Consider the following 15,531-nt stretch of genomic DNA (forward strand, 5'->3'; position numbering starts at 1 on the left):
AGAGAATTTTTAAATTAGAAACGACTTTATACTGAATTGCAAATTTGGTTGCTAATATTTTAAATGAACACTGTTGAATTGATTACTCTAAGCTGGTCTTTCCTCATTCTATTTCTGTAAAGCTGATATTGTAACATGATTATTTACTTAGGAATGAGTAATCGAGCTAACAAGGAATCAGTGTACTGTTTCATAAGCAATCCGTGTTACGTAATTAATGTGACTCATCTGTAAATGATTGATCAGAGAAGAGAAAATAGAGTGAAGAGATAGTCTGTGATCTAGTAAGACAGCCCACTCACCAGCAACTGCTGTTTAAGAGGGAAAATATTGATAATTAAGTCTAAAATGGTTTTCAGATCAACAGAAATCTTCAAAATGCCCACCAAATAGTGTAAAGCTTAAGTGGATAGGAAGAAATTACAAAAGCAAAGGAAAGTGGCTACAAAAAGAAAAACCCATATCAGAGACCAGTTTTTAGAATAATAGAAGCAAAAATCAATAGCCAAAATCCAAGCATTGTCATAAAACAAAATGTTTCAATTAAAAGAAGACACATAAAAGCAAAAAAAAAAAAAAAAATAAAAATCCAGGATGTTAAAGGCCAGTGTCTGTGATCAGCTGCACTTCTCCCTGGGTTTTCTGACATAGGAATTGCTAATAGCTTGAGAGGTTATCCCACACATAGACATTTACATTTTAATAAGGACTTGTGATATTTTAAAAGCCTTCTAGATACAAAGTTTATGTTCCATTATTAAAGGACAGAATGTCAGACTCTGTTAAGGTTATTTTGTGGCAAAGAGCTTTCCTTAGTAATTTGTAAATGTGGCCTCACTGGAAACCAAGAGTCTGACCTAAGAGTCCATTTAATCAAGAAATTTAAGGGGAAATTGACATTATATAAGAACCAAAGGTGAGAAGTGAGGGATTAGCGGCCTTAAAACCGTAGAGAATCAAAGCAATTTGTAATTGCAGAAGGCAAAGTCAAAGCTTTCCCGATTTTTCACTCTAATAAAAATAATCTATCTTTCCTTCCTTGTCCTCCTAGGCCAATAATTGTAGAATCCTTTTTTTTTTTTTACATAAAGTATTTAAACTTCTAATTGAATAAAAATACTGAACTTACTTCTTTACCATCATTTTCTCCAATATCCTACTAAAATGACAGTTAAAAAATAAAGATATATACTTACCTGGCAGGGGAGATACCATGATCACGAAGGTGGTTTTCCCAGGGCGAGTCTTATCCATTGCACTCCGGATGTGCTGACCCCTGCGATTTCCCCAAATGTGGGAAACTCGACTGCATAATTTGTGGTAGTGGGGGACTGCGTTCGCGCTCTCCCCTATATATAAAAATAAATAAATAAATAAATAAAAAATAAAGATAAATAAATAGTGAGATTGTGGTCATAAACCCACATGAACAATGAGACTGGAAGGGCAATGAAATTGGGGAACTATATATCAGAAAGATTCCAAGTACTTGACTTGTCAGAACAGAGGAAGCTGATGCCTTGGTGGGAACAAGAAGATAGATCATAGAGCCCATCAGAAAGGTTCAAGAATAGAGGCACCAATTTCAGTGAAAAGATAATGCCTAGAGCTGGAAAAAGATACATCGGTTGAAAGTCTATCTTTTATAAAAATTTCAAACTCTCTGTTTCTTTTCTAAGACAGGTAACTGCCATTTGCTCATCTCCCACCCCATGTAAATCTGAATGTATACTTTCTAAAGAGAATAAAGCAAAGATATTTTAGACTTGGGGACATGAAGCAGAGTTTAGGGGGAAAGTGCCATGATGAAAACAGCCTGTGAAATGAAATTCTGGATATTGAATGGTAATCCCCTTTTAGTCTTTTTTAGTGCCTTACTTGTAAATATTAGCAGAAAGTCCATGAAAAAATATGAGAAACAACCCAACTGGAAAATTATCCACTCAAATGAAACAAAACAAAGAAAATAATTCAGAAATAAAAAAATTTCAGTGAAGGAAACCAAAGAATGAAATGATATCATGTATGAATGGATTAAGAACAGGAGACTATTAAAGAGGGATATTCAGAGAACAACAAAAAGCCTTGAAAATTATAAATAAGATAACAAAAACACCAACTATCTACATATGAAAAAGAAATAAAACACTGAAGTGTGGCTTTGACAAAAATCTCTTAGTAGGTTCAACCAAAAAAATACAAAGAAAGAAATTAAAGAAGTGAAAAACTGAAGAAAATTTGAGAATCGGCCCATGACCCCCAATGTCTAAATAATAGGAATTCCTCAAATAATACAGTAAAAACTAAACATTTCAGACTCCAAGAATAAGAATTTCCAAATTGAACAGATCCACAGATGGTTCAGAATAATGAATTGGGGTGGGGTCAGGGAACTCAGCCTCATTCATGTCATCTTTTAATTAAGAACACTGAGAATGGAAAGCAGGTGCTACCAAGCAAGTGTGGCTCAGTGGTTGAGCATTGACCCAGGAACCAAGAGGTCATCAGTTCGTTTCCTGGTCAGGGCACACGCCCGTGTTGTGGGTGTGCAGAAAGGAACCAATTGATGTTTCTCTCTATCCTTGTCCCTTCCCCACTCTCTAAAATCAATTAAAAATATACTTTTTTAAAAAGAAAAGCAGGTGCTAAGGACTCCCAGAGTCGATAATAAAGTGGCTTACTATAAATAATTTGAAGTAAGATAACACTGTACATTGATCTTACTTCATAGTACAACAATTTTATTAGAAGAAAGAGAATGGAAGTAAAATAAGTGAGCATGTATTGAAGAGGATCAAGATAGTTCAATCTTCACCTTTCAGGGCAAGAAATCAATAGATAATATTTAACATTGAAAAAAAGGCCACCAAATAGCTGTATAAGTATGAAATTTAGAACTTACATATTGAAATATCTAGAATACAGTCAAAAACTGTCAGGAATCTCAAGTACTTACCTCTGAGGAATGAAAACTGAGGATAGAGTGGAAAGATTTTTTTTTTATGCTTTGTAGAATTAGTTATCTTATTAAACTGGATGCATGCATAATTTTTATTTATTTTAATTAATAAATAAGTGTGTTTTGATGCTAATTTCTACTTATTTGGTATTTATGGAATTCAATAAGATCCCTAATATCTGACTTAAGTATCTTCATTGAAAATTGATTACTCCAACTGAATCACTTATGTGAAAAAAGATACATTTTCTTTTTTTTTTTTTTTTTTTTATTGATTAAGGTGTGACATACTTGTTCTTATCCCCACATTACCTCCCCCCCACTCATGCCCTCACCCCCCTGTTGTCTGTGTCCATTGGTTAGGCTTACATGCATGTATACAAGTCCTTTGGTTGATCTCTCCCCTTACCCCCACCCTCCCCTACCTTCCCTCTGAGGTTTGACAGTCTGATCGATGCTTCTCTGTCTCTGGATCTGTTTTTGTTCATCAGTTTATGTTGTTCGTTATATTCCACAAATGAGTGAGATCATGTGATATTTATCTTTCTCTGACTGGCTTATTTCACTTAGCATAATGCTCTCCAGTTCCATCCATGCTGTTGCAAATGATAAGAACTCCTTCTTTTTTATCGCACTACATTTTCCAGAGTGGCTGCCCCAATCTGCATTCCCACCAACAATGCACAAGGATTCTCTTTTCTCTACATTTTTGCCAACACTTGTTTGTTGATTTATTGATGATAGCCCTTCTGACAGGTGTGAGGTGACATCTCATTGTGATTTTAATTTGGATTTCTCTGATAATGATGTTGAACATCTTTTCATATGTCTATTGGCCATATATACACTGAGTGGCCAGATTATTATGATCTCTAAACACATAATAATCTGGCCACTCAGTGTATATCCTATATAGTAAAAGACTAATATGCAAATTGTCCCCTCAACCAGGAGTTTGACCAGCAGAAGGCAGGACAGCCAACCTCCCATGTTCCCTCCCATTGACCAGGATGGCCAGACCCCACCCATGCACGAATTCATGCACCAGGCCTCTAATATCCTATCTAATAATAGAGTAATATGCAAATTAGGCATCACTCCATGACAAAAATGGCGGCCCCCATACCCACAAGATGGCGGCACCCAGTCCCCTCAGCCACACTGCTGGAGTGTCTGGTCTGTCCCACCAGCAAACAGAGCACTGAGAGCAGGGCATGGTTGCTTCCTTAGTGCTGCGGCAGCGGGAAGCCGCCAGGCCCTGCACACACAGAGCCAGTGGAGGAGCAGGACATGGAGTCTTCCCCTTGGTCACCTCGGCGATCGGGAAGACACCAGGCCCTGCGCACATGGAGCCGGCGGAGGAGCAGGACATGGTGTCTTCCCAATGGTCACCAAGGCGATGAGGAAGACTCTAGTGCCAGCAGAGCAGGGCATGGCGTCTTCCTGATCTCGGCAGCTGGGAAGCCACCAGGCCCTGCAAAGCCAGGCATGGCAGCTTCCTTAGTGGGGCAGTGGCAGGGAAGTCCCCAGACATGGCAGACAGAGCCCAGACAGCAGGGCTTGGGGGCTTCCTTAGTGGGCAGTGGCAGTGGGAACACCCCCAGACCCTGCAGACAGAGCCTGGACAACAGGGCATGGGGGCTTCCTTAGTGTGTCCGTGTCTGGGAAGCCCCCAGGCCCGGCAGACAGAGCACACAGCAGGGCATTGGGGCTTCCTTCACATGGCACATGGCGGCAGCAGGCAGAGAGCGACAGCAGGGCATGGGGGCTTCATCTCCATGGCTGCAGGGAAACCTCCAGGCCCCGCAGAGAGCAGAGAACCATGGGGAATGGGCCTAAGCCATCAGTAGGATATCCTCTGAGAGCTCCTGGATTATAGAGGGTGCAGGTTGGGCTGAGGGACCCCCGTGCACAAATTACGTGCACTGGGTCTCTAGTATATATATATATATATATATATATATATATATATATATATATATATACACACACACACACACACACACACACACACACATACTGAGTGGCCAGATTATTATGCATTCAGAGATCATAAAAATCTGGCCACTCAGTGTCTATTCAAGTTCTATGCCCATTTTTTTATTGGATTGTTTGTTTTTTTGTGTGAGTTATTTATAAATTTTGGATGTTAACTTCTCAGATGGAATATGTTCTTTCATTCAGTAGGTTGTCGTTTTGTTTTGTTGATTGTTTCCTTTGCTGTGCAAAAATATTTTAGTTTGATGTAGTCCTATTTGTTTATTTTTCTTTTGTTTTCCTTGCTCAAGTAGATATATTCATAAAAAATATTACTAAGAGCAGTGTCAGAGATTTTACTGCATATGTTTCCGTCTAGGACTTTTGTGGTTTTGGGTCTTGTATTTAACTCTTTAATCCAGTTTGGGTTTATTTTTATATATGGTATAAGAAAGTGGTCCAGTTTTATTTTATCTATCCAGTTTCCCCAACACTATTTATTGAAAGACTGTTTTTACCCCAGTGTATATTCTTGCTTTTTTGTGATAGATTAATTAACCACATAAGCATGTATGTATTTCTGTCTATTCTGTGCCATTGTTATATGTGTCTACTTTTATGTCAGTACCACAGTGTTTTGATTTTGTAACCTTGTAGTATATATAGTTTGATACCAGGTAGCATGATACCTCCAACTTTGTTCTTCTTTCTCAAGATTGCTAAGACTATTCAGTGTCATGTGTGGTTCCATATAAATTTTAGTATTTTTATTCTAGTTCTGTGAAAACTGCCATTGGCATTTAGATCATTTCTGGATATTTTTCACAGTTATCTTCTATACAACTTCAAATCATGTCTACTGTCTGTTACATTTTTACTGTTTTCAATGTTAATTTTATTTGGTCTGTTGCAAAGTACAGGTCATGGTCCTTTCATTTGATTCTGTCTTGTCTAATTTTTAAGAATAACTATTTCTAGAACTTATTTATTTGAAATTTATTAAGTTTAATTAAGGAGATATATTCTCCTCTACATCTTTACAGTGGTGTTCATCTTTTTATGTGTGTGCTAAAAATGTTTTCCATGAACCAACAATTTTTGTTTTCTATTTACTCATCCATGATTTCAATTTTTGGATACTTGCTGTGGATTTCTTTTTTTTTTTTTTTAATGTTTTTATTAAACACTTGAGGCCTGATGCACAAAATTTGTGCATGAGGCGGAGTGTCCCTCAGCCCAGCCTGCATCCTCTCCAATCTGGGACCCCTCGAGGGATGTCCGACTGTCCATTTAGGACATCCCTCTCACAATCCAGGACTGCTGGCTCCCAACACTTGCCTGCCTGCCTGCCTGATTGCCCCTACCCACTTCTGCCTGCCAGCTGGATCAGTCCCCTGCCAGCCTGATCAATGTTTAACTGCTCCCCTGCCGGCCTGATTACCCCTAACTGCCCTTCCCTATTGGCCTGGTCACCCCTAACTGCCCTCCCCTGCCAGCCTGGTCCCCCCCCCCAGCAGCCCTCCCCTGAATGCCTGGTTGCACCCACTGCCCTCCCCTGCAGGCCTGGTCCCCCCCCAACTGCCCTCCCCTACTGGCCCAGTCACCCCTCACTGCCCTCCCCTGCCAGCCTGGTCCCCCCCCCCCCAGCAGCCCTCCCCTGAATGCCTGGTTGCACCCACTGCCCTCCCCTGCAGGCCTGGTCCCCCCCCAACTGCCCTCCCCTACTGGCCCAGTCACCCCTAACTGCCCTCCCCTGCCGGCCTGGTGATCCCTAACTGCTCTCCCCTTCTGGTCTGGTTGCCCCCAACTTCCCTCCCCTGCAGGTCTGGTCCCCCCCAACTGCCTTCCCCTGCAGGCCTGGTCGCCCCCAACAGCCCTCCCTTGAAGGCCTGGTCCCTCCCAACTGCCCTCCCTTGCTGGCCTGATCGCCCACAACTGCCCTCCCCTGCCAGCCATCTTGTGTTACATGGGGGCAGCCATCTTGTGTGTTGGAGTGATGGTCAATTTGCATATTACTCTTTTATTAGATAGGATTAGAGAGAGGAAAGGAGAGGGGAGAGAAACATCGATGATGAGAGAGAAATATCAATTGGCTGCCTCCTGTGTGCCTTCTATGAGGGATCGAGCCTGCAACCCAGACATGTGCCCTAACCAGGAATTGAACTGTGACCTCCTGGTTCATGGGTTGATGCTCAACCACTGAGCCACACCAGGTGAGCCTTGCTGTGGATTTCAGTTCATCTTGAGGGCTAGTTTAAAACTCACCAATGGTGACAGAAGATTTGACTTTGGGTGGTGGGCACAGAGATCTTGTAACATAGAAACCCATGCCTGAAAACTGTATGTTGACCAATATCACCCCAATCAATTATATATATATATATATATATATATATATATATATATATATATATTTTTTTTTTTTTTTTTTTTCTTTTAATAAAACTCACCCCTAGACTCCTGCTCGACATTGAAACCCTACCCAGGTCTAGGACCAGACTGGAGAAAGATAAATAAAAAGAGGGCAACTTTTATTTTTTCCCCCATATGGCCTAGCAGCTCAGAGTCCCTTCTCTCTGGATCCAGGGTTAGAAAGCAAACTAGGAAAAACTGCAAATAGAGATTCATTTCCACTGGATAAATTCATGGCACTAAACCTTCTTAGGATTTGTAATAACTCCTATCCTTTTTCCATTGTTGTTGCTTGAACTTAAATATTTCAATATTGATAAATAAATTGAAGAGTGATAAGTTGTGCACATTCCTATAATTAGCTCATTTCCCCACAGAAGTGATAAAACCAGGTATTCTGCAGATTAACAGACAAATTTAAACTAAGTTGTTAGAAATTTTTGATAAAAATATAAAGTGTCTTCTCCCCAAAGATGAATAAATGCCAATGTCTAACCTGTCTCACACATAGTAAAATACAGATTCAGTTTATATGCCCTAAAATTTAAAATAACTACTAATTTAAAAGTCTGCTAGCTAATGAAAATAAAATATGAAAACAAGTGGGGAGGGGGGGAATCTGCAGCCAATTCATAACAGCAAATGTAGAACTTAATTCCAAGAGAAAACAAATAGCTTCACAAATATATGAAACAAGTGCACATATTTCAAAATTTTTATTCAGTTAATGATCAAATAAAGGCGATGCTAGATCAATTAGGCGTTATTTCTAACTTGACTAGTGGCCTGGTGCACGAATTCATGCACCAGTGGGGTCCCTTGGCCTGGCCTGCGGGATTGGGCAGAAACTGGCTTTCCAACATCCCCTGAGGGGTCCCAGATTGTGAGAGGATGCAGGCTGGGCTGAGGGACCCCACTGGTGTATGATCGGGGCTGGGGAGGAATGCAGGAGGTTGGCCAGCCGGGGGAGGGCTCCAGAGTGTGTCCAGCCCATCTCGCTCCGTCCCAATTGGCTGGACCCCAGCAGCAAACTAACCTACCTGTCGGAGCGTCTGCCCCCTGGTGGTCAATGCATGTCATAGCGACTGGTCTACCAGTTGACGATCTGCCCCCCTGGTGGTTAGTGCATGTCATAGCGAGCAGTTGAGCAGCCTTAGCGTAGCATTAGCATATTAAGCTTTGATTGGTTGAACGGCCAACCAGATGACCAGACACTTAGCGTATTAGGCTTTTATTATATAGGATAGTTTATAAGATTGCAAATATTTAAGGCTAAGCTTTGTTACCCATTATAAGTAAGTGCAACCCATTGCTTTCCCCCGATTCTCAGTCTGTTCTGCTGACCTGTCACTGTTGACCTGTAAGGAGAGGAAAGGCTTTAATTTTGCTTTGACTCACGCATTTCATCTGCCCAGCCTGGGGTTCATCTTGGGGCTTCCATGTTTGAACATAATCGTCTTCTTTGAACCCAAGCAACTAACACCCATATGTTTTTATTTTCTACCTGAATTAATAATAATAATAATAATAATAACCATGAATATTTTAGGATGGGGACAGATCCCTAAAAAAATAGCTATATAATCAATGTGAAGTAGTATAAGATTGTCACTAATACACTGAAAAACTTAAACATAAAGGCAGTTCAAGAGCAACACTTTTGCTGTATACAAAGGAAAATGTTATGTTTGTTACCACACTGCTGGCTAATGAATTAACTCACAACCCTAACAGTCTGTTGTGGGCTGGCAGCTGTAGTTCTATAACTTAGTTTTGTGTCTGGAAGACAGACAGCTTGCCAGTCGCTAACCTCTGTCCTTCCTGAGAGTTGGGGGAAGAGTGGGGAGCCAGACCTTGGCCTGGCTGAGAGCAGGGTCTGTGCGCCTCTCACAGCATCTGGCCACCTTTTGAAGGTGATTAAAGGACCCAGGCAACGACAGCTGCCACACAAATCAGTTCAGTGAGCCTGTCATAGTGAGAGCCCATCTTTAAAAGCCCTTTCCATTTCGCCTTAGCGGCACCCGTCCTCACAGGGTGAATGCCCTGCACATCTTAGCACAACCAAATAGGGTTTCTGGAGGATGCGTGAGCCAGGTGAGGAGGGAAGAAATCCCCTGAGGTGCTTTTTCAGGATGTACCTGTCTCCCACCTTCTTCCTGAGGTATGGCTGAATCTCTAAAGAGGTTAGATAACCATATTCAAGCTCGCCTGGCTATTCAGGTAAACTTCTCTCACCGTCTCCCCAGCACTTTCCAGAATTTCCTCTGATGCCTGAAGGCAGCCCTATGCAGACTTTTTCACATAAAACACAGTAAGGAAAAAGGCAATTTTTTTAGGCTGCCTTCTTCAAAACTATTTTTCTGAGAAAGCGTGCAGCTCTGTTTAAGCGTTTTTAAGAGGTTTGATTACTGCTTGCTTTCTTTTAAGGCTATTTCCGAAGCTGCCTGGCACGCACTGCAGTACTGATTGCAGGGCGACACCTCTGAGCAAATGGTATGCAAGATGAGATCCTACAGACCTGAGAAGAGGCGGGAGAGGGATGAGTTAGTTGGGGGAGATGAGTTGCATTTTTACTAGAGCGCAATCACCTCTTCTTCCAATTAGAGCATCATCCACGCAGGGCTCCTTGGTGGTTAGAGGAGAAGGCAAGCTGCTCCATGCCGGCGGCCGAGAGCGCTGCAGGGAACGTGGCAGCACCACTCAGAGGCAATGCTGAGGGGCGTGCATGAAAAACACCTGTGACTTTCAGATTTCCTTCAAGAGTCTCAGACTCGAAAAGAGAAAGAAATGAAAATTCTCGCTGCAGCTTATCTGGGAGGCAGAGGTAGGGAGGCCTTTAATCCGTGTTTCCATTCCTATTCCTCTCGCCCCGTCTCTTCTGTTCCTTTTGTGTGTCAAATCCCAAATGTCACATCTCCAGAGGCAGCCTCGGGTGGCAGCGGCAGGGGAGCCCTCCGCTGGCCGTGAACAAAGGGCTGACTTGAAGTGCTCCGTCCAGGGAGGAGTCTTCATGCCAGCTCTGAGTGAGACCCTGAGTGATATTATCAGTACACTTTATTGTTTATGAAAATGAGACTCACGTTGGGTGGCCTGATAAAATGCAGGACAACCCATGGCATTTGAATTTTAAATAAACAATGAACAACATTTTTTGAAGGATGGTCCAAATGTTGCATAGGACAGGCTAAACATTTATTTATTTTTAATCTGAAATTCAAATATCACTGAGCATCCTGTATTTTTACTTACTCGATCTGGCAACCTTACACTCAGACCACGTTGCAAAGCTAGGCTAGTCAGAGCAGGTAAATGACATTCAAAGCTTGTACTCACGCTCCCTAAGTGCTTCCACGGGGCTAGAATTAAGGAAGGTCAGCATCCCTGTGGACACATTTGCTCCTTTCTGCCCCTCCTCCCTTTGTCTCACCCCTCCCTCCTTCCCTCCCTCCCTCCCTAACTGTCCTGGAAGGGAACCTGTGGGCTGTGATTCTAGGGAAAGACGGTTCAGTAGTGTACCCAGAACGAGCACCTGGACAGGGAGGGTGTTGAGCAGAAGAAAGGAAAACACCCAAAGCAAACTTGAAACATCGTTGACTATCTCACTCTTTTGCCAAGAACCATCACTGAAATGTGAGAATTATGTTAGAATGACTCATCTATTCACACATGCCTCTGAGTCTCTATTGGGAGCCTGCAGTCCTTTACTTTCCCCACATCAATGCCCCTTGCTTCCTCTGCCCTTTCCCATGTAACATACAGGCATCCTTTCGGGTTTATGTGAAAAGCACGTGTGGATTAACCAGGCTTCCCGGATGTGTGGTGAATAATTGGCCGGTCTGGCGGGATGGAGCCTTTAGAAACCTTCCCAGCCCTCTCACTCTCCAATGAGAACGCGGGGCCCAGGCAAGCTCTCCTCTGCCTGGTGCTGTCTCCTGGTGTGATGAGAAGGACCACGCCTGGCGGGGCTTGGGACTCAGCCACACTTGTTTGAATCCCATCTCTGGAAATTTGCATGGCCTTTAGGAACCTATTTCTTTCTCTTTGAAATAGTGATAATAATGACCTAATAGGTTTTGCAAAAAACTAAATAAGATAGCAATATCTAATTACTAATACAGAAGGAAACTCAGTGTTCCTTTCTGTCCTCTCCGACTCCCTTACTTCAGAACGTGTCACAGCTACATAACGTAAAAGCCCCAATTACTCCAGGCTTCTCATGCTGACCTTCTCTGCAAAACATTCTGCTCATAAACAGAGGCAATTTCATAGATCTGGAGGGAAGGGATTAGGGAAGAGGACTTTGGTTCTTTTTTAAAAGATGATTACAAGGAAATTAGAAACGACTAGTAGTCTCTTCATCTAGATCAGTGGTCGGCAAACTCATTAGTCAACAGAGCCAAATATCAACAGCACAACGATTGAAATTTCTTTTGAGAGCCAAATTTTTTAAACTTAAAACTTCTTCTAACGCCACTTCTTCAAAATAGACTCGCCCAGGCCGTGGTATTTTGTGGAAGAGCCACACTCAAGGGACCAAAGAGCCTCATGTGGCTCGCGAGCCGCAGTTTGCCGACCACGGATCTAGGTTAAGAAATAAATACCGAGTTAGCCTGAAAAATGAGACATGCCATTTTCATAAGGGTCGGGTGGAAGGGTAATGGAGGAAGAATCATGAACCCACATCTGGTCTGCTCGTATTCAGATGTGAGTTCATTAGAGATGCTCAGTAAGGAGGAGCGTATCTATTATGGAATTTGTTTCATTTTGAGCAACGTTATGTAGAGTTTGAAATCTTTTCAGGAATTGAACAGTTGTAATAAAATTCATGTTGTTGATACTGAGTCACTAAAGTGCCAAGAATAGTTCTGCAAAATAAAGAAAACTTCTAGGAGTTCAAGGCAGAAGCATTCTGCTGTATACATTATGAGTGACTCAGTAGATAAGCAATCAAAAATTTCCCATAAGGAAAAATGGGATGGGACACAGTTAATTTTAACTCTAACCGGGATATAGGAAAACCCGGAACCAACAAACACGGAAAGTGTACAGGCTCTGGAGTCAGGTGATAAGGCTTTGAATTTGGAGACTTTACCCAAGCACGCCTAACTCCTCATTTCCTTATTGCTATAACCCAGGACCCTAATACCAGTCCAGTTCATAGGATTGTGAACAATCCTTCTGGCTTCAGAAAGTGCCGAGTGTCGGTTATGTACCTGGTCCTGGGCTCCACAAGCTGAGAAAACATGAACAACACAAGATGGACATTCGCAAGCTCTAAATACTATGAAAGAAACGAACAGGGAGACGTGACCCAGGGTGAAGGGCAGGGTGGGGGAGTGTGCTTTGGATAGGTGGTCTCTTTCAGGTGGTATTTCAACAGAGAGCTGAAGGGCAGGGTGGGGGAGTGTGCTTTGGATAGGTGGTCTCTTTCAGGTGGTATTTCAACAGAGAGCTGAAGGCTAAGAGAGAATCAGCCCTGCAAAAATCAATAGCAAGAAAAAAAGGACCAAAGCTTTCCAGAGGATGAAACAGCAAGTGCGAGTGTGCTGAGCTGAAAAAGAATTTGATGTTTTGCAAAATAAGTAAGAGAAGGGAGCGTGGGGGAAGAGGGGGTTGCAGTTGGTGAGAAAAGCAGAGACTTTAACCCACAGTAAAGAGTTTGGTTTTATTTCAGGGCAAAGTGAGGCAGAGGAGATGTTTTTAAAAGGGGATGACCAGATCCGATTTATTCTGATTTGTAGTTTAAAAAAACCTTGTGGCTGCTATAGGGAAAATGAATTTTAGTGTCTGTTACATAGTAAGTGTCCGATAGATGTTAGTAATTAATTTGTGATTATTATTTATTTAGTAATACCTCTGTTAATCACTATTGTTGCTATTATTCTAGATGTACAATCTGAACATTAGTGACAATGCCATATGTAAAATGATCAATTACAGAAACTAAATTGGTCTCTACCATTAAATAGGATAAATTCTGTTGCAGCAAATGTTGGTTTTGTGTAGCCTTGGGCAAATTAACCTCTCTGAAATTCAGTGTCTTCATTTGTAACATGGTAATAATGATAAGGCTATTGCAGAATTCAAATGAGAAAATATATAAAATGCCTGGTAGAGAGGTAGATGACAGGCAAAGAGCAAATGCTACTCATTATTATAATGTTAAGCTTATACACAAAGGGAAAAAACAAAACGAGGCACATTCTTTAGCCTCAGATCCTTAAAAACACATGCACTATATACAGAAACAAACGCACAGCAATTTCTGTGAACATCTATTGTTGCATATTCCTGTCCAGCTCTTTCTCTTACCCCTTCTGCTATGAGGAATCTACCAATTCCTGGAGAGTGCTTGCCAAGGATGGGATAGATCTCGTTCCCCCTTAACCCCAGTGGTGAGCATGTGACCCAGAGTTACCAAAACTACAATATCGCCCCCAGCCACAATGATTGGTTTAAAGATGGTCATGTGATCCAAGCTTGGCCTATCAGGGCCTTTTCTGCCACAGCAATCAGAAAGAACTTTCCGTTGCGTCAGTAGGTTGAGCCTGGGGCTGCCAACAGTCCTTTCTGTTTATTGAGAAATAGAGAGGCAGAGTCCTGATGAGAGTGTTTAAGATTAAATCGAACAATATCTAACGCCAGCCTTTCCACTGGACATCCCTGGTTACCGGAGTCAGTAAATCCCCCCTTTGCTTAAACCAGTGTCATGAATCAGAGATTCCTGTCCAATAGATCACTGCAATTGAAGGCCAGTTCTGGAAGCATATCCGTCCATTTAGTTTCCCAAAGCAAATTCTTTACTCGGTTTGGAAAAGGGGAATTACAAACATAATCAGCGAAGACAAGCGCTGTTGCTGTTAGGATTCATTCATCTCAAAAAAAAGCTAAATGGAAATGCCCTTCACTTCCCAAAGTCCTCCTGTTCACCCCACTCTTCACCTGTCCCCTCACCTGACTCCTGACCCCCCTCATGTGCCGGGGCACCCCCACTCCCAGAGCTCTCTGGGTCCTGTCCGTTGCTAGGCCATCTGCTGTTACTGCTAAAAGCTGAGTAAGGAACCTTTTGGTATACTGGCAGATATCTTTAAAGGGTTGGATGAGTCCTAAAGGATTTGTTCTTTCTTTGTGTTAAAGCATGAGCAGAGTTGACAGTTTGGAAATAATTTCTGCTATATATAAATTTTTAATAAATATTTCAGGAAGTCAGAAAGCTTCAAGGAGCATTTAACTTTAATGGGAAAAGGTCATGCCTTTTATAAAATCTCTCAGTCATTTTAGAGTTCACTGAGTTTACTAATGTGCCAATATATTTATTCAATTTTCTACATGTTTCCAGGACTTAATTAAGACAACTCCCTCTAACTGCCCAGGATCCCACCTCCACATTATGCATATCACTCTGGGTGCGTGAGACAGTATGATGTAGCAAGAGGCCACATAGCTGTGGATTTCCCGTGCCTAGGGTCCCCGACTCATTTTAGATCTATGACATTGGGCCAGACACTTCTCTTCTCTTCATTAGCTTTAGTTTCCTATTCAGAAAAATAGTACCTGTCTTATAAGGTATTTTATATTTAGAAGTAGTCCCTGTATGATTTCTAATAGTGTCTTACATATAAATGATCATTTACTTGTAAAGTTTTATGTACATTTTTTTTCTGCTTAGTTCTAGTTTTCTTGGAAACAAACCAAACGCCCATAGACTAATGAATACATAAACAAAACATGGTCTATCTATAAAATGGAGTATTATTCAGCAATAAAAAGGAATGAAGTACTGACATATGCTACAATATGAATGAAAGTTGAAAATATTATGCTAAGTGAGAGAATCCAGAGACAAAGGCCACATATTGTATGACTCCATTTATTATAAATGTTCAGAATATGCAAATCTATAAAGACAAACAGTAGATTAGCGGTTGCCAGGGACTGTGAAAAAGAGGGAAGAAAAAGTGGACACTAATGGGTACACAGTTTCTTTATGGAGTAATGAAAATTCCTGAAATTAAATTGTGGTTATAGTTGTGCAATATAATGAATGTACTAAAAGTTATTAAACTGTATATTTTACAAGAGTGAATATTATGTGAATTATATTTATTTTTCTAAAAAGATAACGTTCAAAAAGAGCAATCAAAGTACGATGTTTAGAGAGCCAAAATCTTGTAGAATATCTA

The 15,531-nt window shown here is 41.5% G+C and overlaps 1 protein-coding gene and 1 non-coding gene across 2 annotated transcripts in view; both read left to right on the forward strand.

Annotated features, from left to right (window-relative positions):
* GRIA4 (glutamate ionotropic receptor AMPA type subunit 4) overlaps nucleotides 1-15,531 on the forward strand; it is a 291,800-nt gene that overhangs the window by 106,955 nt on the left and 169,314 nt on the right. The gene's annotated exons all lie outside the window — the stretch shown is intronic.
* On the forward strand, nucleotides 1,189-1,352 carry LOC114227920 (U1 spliceosomal RNA). Its single transcript, XR_003614014.1, has one exon. It is a non-coding gene; the product is annotated as a U1 spliceosomal RNA (small nuclear RNA).

The sequence above is a fragment of the Eptesicus fuscus genome, chromosome 13 (assembly GCF_027574615.1).
Source record: "Eptesicus fuscus isolate TK198812 chromosome 13, DD_ASM_mEF_20220401, whole genome shotgun sequence".
In the NCBI taxonomy this organism is placed as follows: Eukaryota; Metazoa; Chordata; class Mammalia; order Chiroptera; family Vespertilionidae; genus Eptesicus; species Eptesicus fuscus.